Source organism: Podarcis cretensis, assembly GCF_951804945.1.
Source record: "Podarcis cretensis genome assembly, chromosome: 2".
NCBI lineage: Eukaryota > Metazoa > Chordata > Lepidosauria > Squamata > Lacertidae > Podarcis > Podarcis cretensis.
The window spans coordinates 14,761,054-14,770,287 of record NC_137171.1 but is presented as its reverse complement, the minus strand read 5'-3'; the positions used below and the strand labels follow the sequence as shown (position 1 = coordinate 14,770,287).

At 53.9% G+C, this 9,234-nt stretch overlaps 1 long non-coding RNA gene across 1 annotated transcript in view; it reads left to right on the top strand.

Moving 5' to 3' along the window:
* LOC307210505 overlaps positions 1-9,234 on the top strand; it is a 349,261-nt gene extending 340,027 nt beyond the window's left edge. Inside the window, exon 3 of the long non-coding RNA XR_013836035.1 lies at positions 9,129-9,234. This is a non-coding gene — a long non-coding RNA (uncharacterized lncRNA). The remainder of the gene's footprint in view (positions 1-9,128) is intronic.

Sequence of the window (9,234 nt, the reverse complement as noted above, 5' to 3'; positions counted from 1 at the left end):
CACACACACACAGGGCCTGCAAAGCTATCCGGCCCCTCCTAGTATAATCACAGCTTTGGAATTAGCAAGTGTAATTCGGCACCCACCATCCCTCTCGCCCACCCCAGAAGGGAGAGAAATTGAAATTGATCATTCGCCTTTGTTGACTAGGCAGTTGGAATTTAATCAGGAAAACATATGAAATTCCATGCATAAGGGGGGGGGGAGGAGGAGGGAGGGAGGAATGCAGGGCTATTATTTTATTATAGGCATTATATTCCAGGCATCTTTGTGCTGCCTTTCAATCATATTCCCCAAATGGGGGGGGGGGGGAGAGAGAGAGAGAGAGAGCAGAAACGCTGCCTTTCTGATGGAAGGCTGCTTCAGGAACCAAAAGCAATAATACCACCCATTTGCCATGTTGCAGTGTAGCAAATCACCCCGTTGCAAACAGCTACGCAGCTTTACCAGTCTTAGCCCCAAGATACATTTTGCCATAACCTTCAGTACAGGTGTGATGCTGGACACCAAGTTGTTGTTGTTTAGTCATTTAGTCGTGTCCGACTCTTCGTGACCCCATGGACCAGAGCACGCCAGGCACTCCTGTCTTCCACTGCCTCCCACAGTTTGGTCAAACTCATGCTGGTAGCTTCGAGAACACTGTCCAACCATCTCGTCCTCCGTCATCCCCTTCTCCTTGTGCCCTCCATCTTTCCCAACATCAGGGTCTTTTCCAGGGTGTCTTCTCTTCTCACGAGGTGGCCAAAGTATTGGAGCCTCAGCTTCAGGATCTGTCCTTCCAGTGAGCACTCAGGGCTGATTTCCTTCAGAATGGAGAGGTTTGATCTTCTTGCAGTCCATGGGACTCTCAAGAGTCTCCTCCAGCACCATAATTCAAAAGCATCAATTCTTTGGCGATCATGTGGCCAGCATGACTAAACCGCTTCTGGTGAACCAGAGCAGCACACAGAAACACCGTTTACCTTCCCGCCAGAGTGGTACTGTCAGGGACTCAGCGGGAGCGCAGGGAGGAGAGGAGATGGAAAGCGAGGGGGAGCAATCCGAGGGCAGCGTAGGAGAATATGACAGCAGCCCGATAGATTCCATGAGCCTCTCCAGCGAATCGGAAGATTCACAGAAGGGGGCGCCGATGGGCAGGGCAAGGGGCGACCCAAGGGGGACACCCCAGAAGCAAGGGGCCAGCGGGGACTCCCAGAGCAGCAGTTGCAAATCAGGACCAGCTTCCCCACCAGAGCGTAGTGGGGGGGAGGAGTCCCAGGTGTCAGAGCCCACATATGCACCACCAGCGAGAGAAGATGAGTCAGGGTGGACCACGCCTCCATCGGAGAGCGAGTTAACGGTTAAGAGGAAAGTTGCAGGCTGGGCGCGCGCGCCAAGTTCAAAGGTACAGGCGAGCGGCACAGAAGGTAGCCCGGATAGGGAACCAGGTCCTAAAGCCCGCCGGAAGGAGGGGCAAGAATCGTCAGGGTCAGCGTCAGAGGAGTCCAGGAAGGATGAGACCCTAGCGGGCAGGAGGGCCCAGAGGAGAAAGGAATTTAGGAAGAGGTGGAGCAAAGCGAGAGTCTTAAACTGGTGTGGAGGGGGAGGAGACTCAGACAGGACTTCGCCGGTCTAAGGTCGGGACGTAGAGCTGCACGCTGCGGCTTTGAAATGGAGACTGAATCTCAATAAAGACTTTTGTACATAACTACAGCCTAGCGTTGGTCCTCTGTGAGCTGGGACCTGGAGGCAGCTCTGACAGTAAGTCCTGTCTCAAATTTCAAAGAACCTCGCAACGTGAGAAGACGCAGCGAGGGGCGAAGATTGGTGCTTCGCGAGCTCACAAAAGCAGCACAAGATGACTACAGAAGAACGACTGGCAGCTTTGCAAGAAGCCGTGGTACAACTTAACGCAGAAATACGAGCGGCAAGGAGGAGAGAAGAGGAATCAGATGCTGTCTGCAAGGATCTGCAAAACAGGTTGGAAATGTTGACTAAACAGGGGCCACCGGCAGCCAAATCAGAAGGGATCGGGCTCGGGAAGAGAGGGGGGAGCCTGGTGTCGCATTTCGATGGGAGTCTGCAGCAATATCCTAACTTCAGAGCAGACGTAGTTTTTGCGCTAAAGTTGCTGGAGAAGGACTTTAGAGATGAGCAGGAGAAAGTAGGCTTCATACTAACGCATCTCCATGGAGAAGCTAAAGCGTGGTTGCGCAATCTGTGGAGAGATAATGATCCAGCCCTCCAAAACGCAAAAGCCTTCATTAAGGCGATGGACGATTGTTTTTTATCGGAGATAGACGTAGATGTCGCTAGAAAAGAGATTCACGGTCTGAAACAAGGCAGAGCCACTGTAAGGCAATATCATTCCCGCTTTTTTGCATTGGTCAACGCGCTGGGATGGGAAAAGGACTCAGCGTCCGTCAGGGACCTGTTCTGGGAGGGGCTCAACGGGGCTGTGAAAGACGAAATCGCAAGGGGGGAGAGGCCACGGAGCACTCAAGAAGTGGTCCAGAAGGCGTTGACGATTGGTGTGCGGCTGGAAGAACGTCCCTGGAGCAAAGATGAAGGGCGTTGGGGACGCACGCCAGCAAGGGCACCTCCTTTCTTCCCCAGAGACTCAGCGCGCGCTCAATCCACGCCTCCACTGGGAGGGGGAGAGGAGCCGATGGAGATAGGTGGTGCCAAGGCTCAGTCAGCGACCAGAGCCCTCACACCAGGAGCAGCCAAGGTGAAGCCTCCTAGAGGGAACAGGAAGTGTTACATCTGCGAAAGTGCTCAGCATATGGCAAAAGAGTGCCCCCAGAGGCTCCACAAGCACAATGCAGCCTCAGCAAAAGTAACAGAAGCAGCTCAGCAGAGGGAACCGCAGCAGGGAAACGACGAAGTCTGGCTGGAAGCAGAGCCGCTGGGGCCCAGCCAGACGAATCAGTGAAGCAGTCCCCAGGAATCTTACAGCCCACAGACCCCCTCCCGCCCAAACCAGTGGTGCAGCTCACCGCAACACTCCAGCTTCCCAATGGGCTCACCATGGAAGTGCCTATTACCATTGACTCTGGTAGCAATGCAGACTTTATGGGGGTGGATTTCATCAAGCAACATAGCATAGCACTCCTGCCTGCCACGATGCCCCTGAAAGTAGTGACAGTCGATGGAAGAGAATTGCTGGGGGGACAGGTGGTACAGCAAACGCCGCCAATGGTGATGCGCATTGGAAATCACCGCGAAGTCATCAGCTTCAACGTCACCCAACTGTCAGACACGCCCATAGTGTTGGGCATGAGCTGGTTGGACAGGCACAGCCCGGCATTGGCATGGTACCAGCGTAAATTGACCTTCTGCTCCTCCTACTGCGCAGAACATTGCATCATGACTAACCAGGAGGACGAGGGGCAAGAGGATGACCCACAGCTACAACTGGGCATGCTGCAAGCTGTACCCGACAAGTACAAGGCGTTTTTGGAGGTCTTCTGCGAGAAGGAAGCGGACAAGCTGCCTCCCCACAGACCCTACGACTGCAAGATTGACCTCCTGCCGGGGGCAACGCTGCCGACCGGAAAACTGTACTCCATGTCTGAAGACGAACTGCAAGAGCTCAGGGAGTTCATAGATCACAATTTGAAGCGGGGATTCATCCGAGAATCCAAAGCAGTGGGGGGCAGTCCTGTTTTCTTTGTGAAGAAAAGAGACACGCCCCAGAAGAGGCTTGTAGTTGATTTCAGAATTTTAAATTCGAAAACCAAGCCCACGGCTTTCCCGATGCCCAAGATCGACGACTTGCTCGCGACGGTGAGAAAGGGACGCATCTTCACCAAGCTGGATCTACGAGGGGCGTACAATCTTATACGCATGCGGGAGGGCGACGAGTGGAAGACGGCCATGTTCACGCCCTTGGGCACCTATGAGTATAGGGTTATGCCTTTCGGTTTACAAAATGGCTCCCACTGCTTCCAAGCCTTCATGCATCACGTGTTAGCGGGGCTCCTATACAAGAAGTGCGTCTGCTTCCTGGACGACATTCTGATCTTCTCGGAATCGCAGGAGGCTCACGAGAGAGATGTCAAGGAAGTCCTGCAAAGACTACGGGAGCACAGGCTTTACGCCAAGCTGGAGAAATGCCAGTTCGACATGACGGAGGTGGATTTCCTGGGCTACAAGCTGTCCGACAAGGGAATTGCCATGGACAGCGCCAAGGTACGATCAGTACTGGACTGGAAGAGCCCGCGCAATCGGAAGGAGGTCCAGAGGTTTGTCGGCTTTGCTAACTTTTATCGCAAGTTCATCAAGGGTTTCGCTATGCAGACGGCGGCCATCACGGACACCCTCAGCTCCAAGAAGAAGAAGTTCATCTGGACGGACCAGGCGGAGCAGTCCTTTCAGAAACTCAAGCGTCTTTTCGCTTCCGAGGAACAACTGCTGCATGTGAACCCCAGCAAGCCCATGAGGGTGGAGACGGATGCCTCCGACAGAGCCGTGGGGGCAGTCCTGTTGCAGCGAGACCCGCAAGGGGATTGGAGACCGTGTGCTTTCTACTCCAGGAAGCTCAGCAAGTCGGAGCAGAACTACACCATCTGGGACAGAGAGTTGCTGGCCATTCATGCAGCATTCAAGGCGTGGCGGCACTTCCTCATCGGAGCCAAACACACGGTGCAAGTTCGCACGGACCATAAGAACCTGGAGTACTGGCGCACGGCGCGGTTCCTGAACCAGAGACACATCCGCTGGGCGGAGTTCTTTGCGGATTTCGACTTCAGGATAGAATATATCCCCGGAGACAACAACGTCATGGCTGATGCGCTATCCAGGAAGCCGCAGTATCTGGAGGAAGCAGCACCGGTAGCGGCCAAACACATTTTCGCACCCAAGGCGTGGGCATGCGCTTCTGCCACAATAGACCTGGAAGCGATACGGCGCGAGCTGCGAACAGATTCCTTCGCGCGCTCCAAGATGGAGGAGGTGCGCAGCGGCACGGCAAAGGACGACGAGTTCCAGATACGCGACGGACTGCTCCTCCGCAAGGGGGCCATCTACGTACCGGGAGATGAACTCCGCGCGACAGTACTGCAACAGCTACACGACGCACCCAGCGCCGGACATTTCGGCAAGGAAAAGACGGTGGAATTAGTAGCCAGAGACTTTTGGTGGCCCAAGATGCGGGGAGAAGTCGCGGAATACGTCACGAGGTGCGACACCTGCCAAAGGGCCAAGCCAGTACACAGACCGCCGGCGGGACTGTTAGAACCGCTACAGACCCCGTCCGAACCGTGGGAGAGGGTAGCCTTGGACTTTGTCACTGACCTGCCCAGCTCAAGGGGCAAAACAGCAGTACTCGTGGTAGTCGACATGTTCACCAAGATGGCGCACTTCATTCCTTGCGCGAAGGTGGCCACAGCGGAACAGACGGCCAAGCTGTTCATAGACCACGTGTTCAAGGTACACGGCCTGCCACGGTCTATCCTGTCTGACAGGGGGCGCCAGTTCATCTCGAGTTTCTGGCGGAAGCTGATGGGGATCCTGAACGTCAAGGTCAACCTAGCGTCGGCAAGACACCCGCAGACCAACGGACAAGCGGAGAGGGTCAACGCCGTCATGCAGCAGTACCTGAGATGTTACGCCAACCAGCAGCCCTCGACCTGGGTGGACTATCTGCCCCTGGCCGAGTTTGCCTACAACAACACACAACACGTGTCCACGGGGGTGACACCGTTTTTTGCCAACCACGGGCGACATCCCAGGACCTTCCCGGGCTTAGAGAAAGAGGGGGAGGGGGAGCCGCAGGGAGCAGAGGCATTGGCAGAGGAGTTACAGGAGGTCCATGAACAGCTCCGTAGACAGTTAGACCTAGCAAAACACGTATACAAGATGCAAGCAGACAAACACAGAAGAGTGGGGGAGGACATACGGGTAGGGGACTGGGTCTGGTTAGCGGCCCAGGCAGTGCCGGCCAGATCCTTAGCTAAGAAGAAGCTAGGACACAAGCAGTTGGGCCCTTACCTAGTCGAGGCACAGATCAACCCAGTGGCTTTCCGTTTGACACTACCGGAGGGTTCCAGAATGCACCCGGTCTTTCATAGATCGGTGCTAACGCCCTACAAGGCACCTCACAGGTTTCAGGAGCCAGGAACAGCTCCCAGTCCGCTTAGAGATGCACCCATGACAGGGGGGTCGCCGAGGGCGGGGCCACTCAACGAGGTGACGGAGATTTTGGACTCGAGATGGGGGGAAGAGGGAGTCGAATATCTCATCGCAAGGGAAGGTGCCCCGGCCAGCGCCAACAGCTGGGTGCCGTACTATGCGGTGGAGGAGCACTACCTCAAAGACGAGTTCCACGCACTCTTCCCACACAGGCCCATGCCGGAGGATTATTTTGACGAATATCTTTTCACCCCCACACTCTCAGCCAGTACGTTTCAGGGGTTCTCCTCGGCTGAGGAGACGGTTCCAGAGACTACCTCGCCGGAGGGGTCGGTCTCAGACTTGGGTGCGGAGCGCTCTTATTGGTGGGACACTCAACCCGAGGAGGAGTGGCGCAGGAGACTGCTCAGAGGGCCCTGGCACGCAGACTACCCAGAGGAAATGGGGGAACAAGGGGGCATGGACGGGTTGGGGGAGGATCCTGGTTTCGAGCATGCCGGCAACGAGATGGAAGCGGAGGAGAGCGACGTCGATGTACCCGTCACGGACTGGCAGCATGCCAGGGGGGAAGACCGGTATCCGGCATGCACCCCCACAGCATTGGAGCACCCGGAACCCACGCCAGAAGAGGGGGAGGGGGGAAGGGGGGGCTTCGAGGGGGGGATGGATGTCAGGGACTCAGCGGGAGCGCAGGGAGGAGAGGAGATGGAAAGCGAGGGGGAGCAATCCGAGGGCAGCGTAGGAGAATATGACAGCAGCCCGATAGATTCCATGAGCCTCTCCAGCGAATCGGAAGATTCACAGAAGGGGGCGCCGATGGGCAGGGCAAGGGGCGACCCAAGGGGGACACCCCAGAAGCAAGGGGCCAGCGGGGACTCCCAGAGCAGCAGTTGCAAATCAGGACCAGCTTCCCCACCAGAGCGTAGTGGGGGGGAGGAGTCCCAGGTGTCAGAGCCCACATATGCACCACCAGCGAGAGAAGATGAGTCAGGGTGGACCACGCCTCCATCGGAGAGCGAGTTAACGGTTAAGAGGAAAGTTGCAGGCTGGGCGCGCGCGCCAAGTTCAAAGGTACAGGCGAGCGGCACAGAAGGTAGCCCGGATAGGGAACCAGGTCCTAAAGCCCGCCGGAAGGAGGGGCAAGAATCGTCAGGGTCAGCGTCAGAGGAGTCCAGGAAGGATGAGACCCTAGCGGGCAGGAGGGCCCAGAGGAGAAAGGAATTTAGGAAGAGGTGGAGCAAAGCGAGAGTCTTAAACTGGTGTGGAGGGGGAGGAGACTCAGACAGGACTTCGCCGGTCTAAGGTCGGGACGTAGAGCTGCACGCTGCGGCTTTGAAATGGAGACTGAATCTCAATAAAGACTTTTGTACATAACTACAGCCTAGCGTTGGTCCTCTGTGAGCTGGGACCTGGAGGCAGCTCTGACAGGTACCTATTTATCTCCTTGCACTTTGAGGTGCTTTTGAACTGCTAGGTTGGCAGGAGCAGGGACCGAGAAACGGGAGCTCACCCTGTCGTGGGGATTCGAACCGCCGACCTTCTGATCGGCAATTCCTAGGCTCTGTGGTTTAACCCACAGCACCACCCGTGTCCCTTAATAGTTCTGTACTAATACACCACTAACGTCCCATCATTGCATCAGTGACAAGTTGCAGAACACAGCTGCAAACAACCACCAGTTTGGAGGGGTCCTCCATCGCCACACAGCAAATACCCTCTGTAGCCTAGGAAGGACACAACAGATGAACTGAGCTCTCGTTCTCCCTTGGGAGACTGAGCAGAGATCCATTTTATATTACAGGCGTTTATAGCCTTTAGAGTACATGAGTGGGGAAGGCAGAAGCAGAGAGTTAGTGCATATAGATTGGAATTTCCAAAGAGGGTTTTACAAGGCAGTGCTGTTGACACGTTGTGGTCCCCCTCCCCTCAGAAAAATAAATAAATCCCTGTTCATGTTTGTTTTCTGGGGGATTGTTTCAGAAAGTCCTAATTAAAGGCTGGGCAGGAGGAATGCCTTGGCAAGTCAGTGATGGAACTGTATATGAGGAAGAGAAGAAGACAGATGAGGCTGTATTAAATGAGGGTAGGGAAGGGTTTTTTTCCCCCCATACAGTCATTTACTACCTCAGTTTGTCACAGAGTGTCTTTGTTAATCCACGACAATTCCTATAAAATAAATAGAGATTGTTATGTACTGAAGTTCTCTCCCTGGGCCAGCAGGGGGATACTTTAGATAGTTATGCAAATAAGGGATCGAAAGTGACATTCAGTGATTGGATAGTTTTAGAAAGTTGTTACAATTATGTGTACTGGAGCTCTATATAAGCAGGCTGACTGAACCCTTCAGTTCAGTTCTGTTCTGGCCTCTGAATAAACAAGAGCTGTTTGAAGAATCGCTGTGTCGTCTGATATGTTCACCCACAACTTAACAGAGATGGCACGTACAGATGGAGGCAGCACACATTGCAAGGCCTCCACCGTCTATCCCATTCCATATCTCTCCCAGGAATACTTCCTGTTCACTGGTAAGGCATGCAAAAGTAATGGCAGCCATTTGAGGAGTCCTGTGTGAGGCATAGAAGAAGAACAGACCTCCCCGATTATTTCTGCACTTGTTTCTAGAGGGAAGATTACCCACAGCTGCATTTGTCACCTGTAGAGGACTGAAGGAGCATCTGCCCCCGTGTTGAGGAACCAAGAGGGCAACCCAGTCAGATGGGCAGGGTAATAATAATAATAATGATAATGATAATGATAATGATAATAATTCTATTGAGGGAAGTCTTCCAGAACTGCATACCATTAGTGTGCAAACCAGAATCAAAAGTGCGCAGAACAATGGGTGTCCTCTTACTTTTGTACACTTCAAGGACATATTTCATTTTCTATTATTATTATAAAAAAGCAATGACAAACCTAGACAGCATCTTAAAAAGCAGAGACATCACCTTGCCAACAAAGGTCCGTATAGTAAAAGCTATGGTTTTCCCCGTAGTGATGTATGGAAGTGAGAGCTGGACCATAAAGAAGGCTGATCGCAGAAGAATTGATGCTTTTGAATTATGGTGCTGGAGGAGACTCTTGAGAGTCCCATGGACTGCAAGAAGATCAAACCGATCC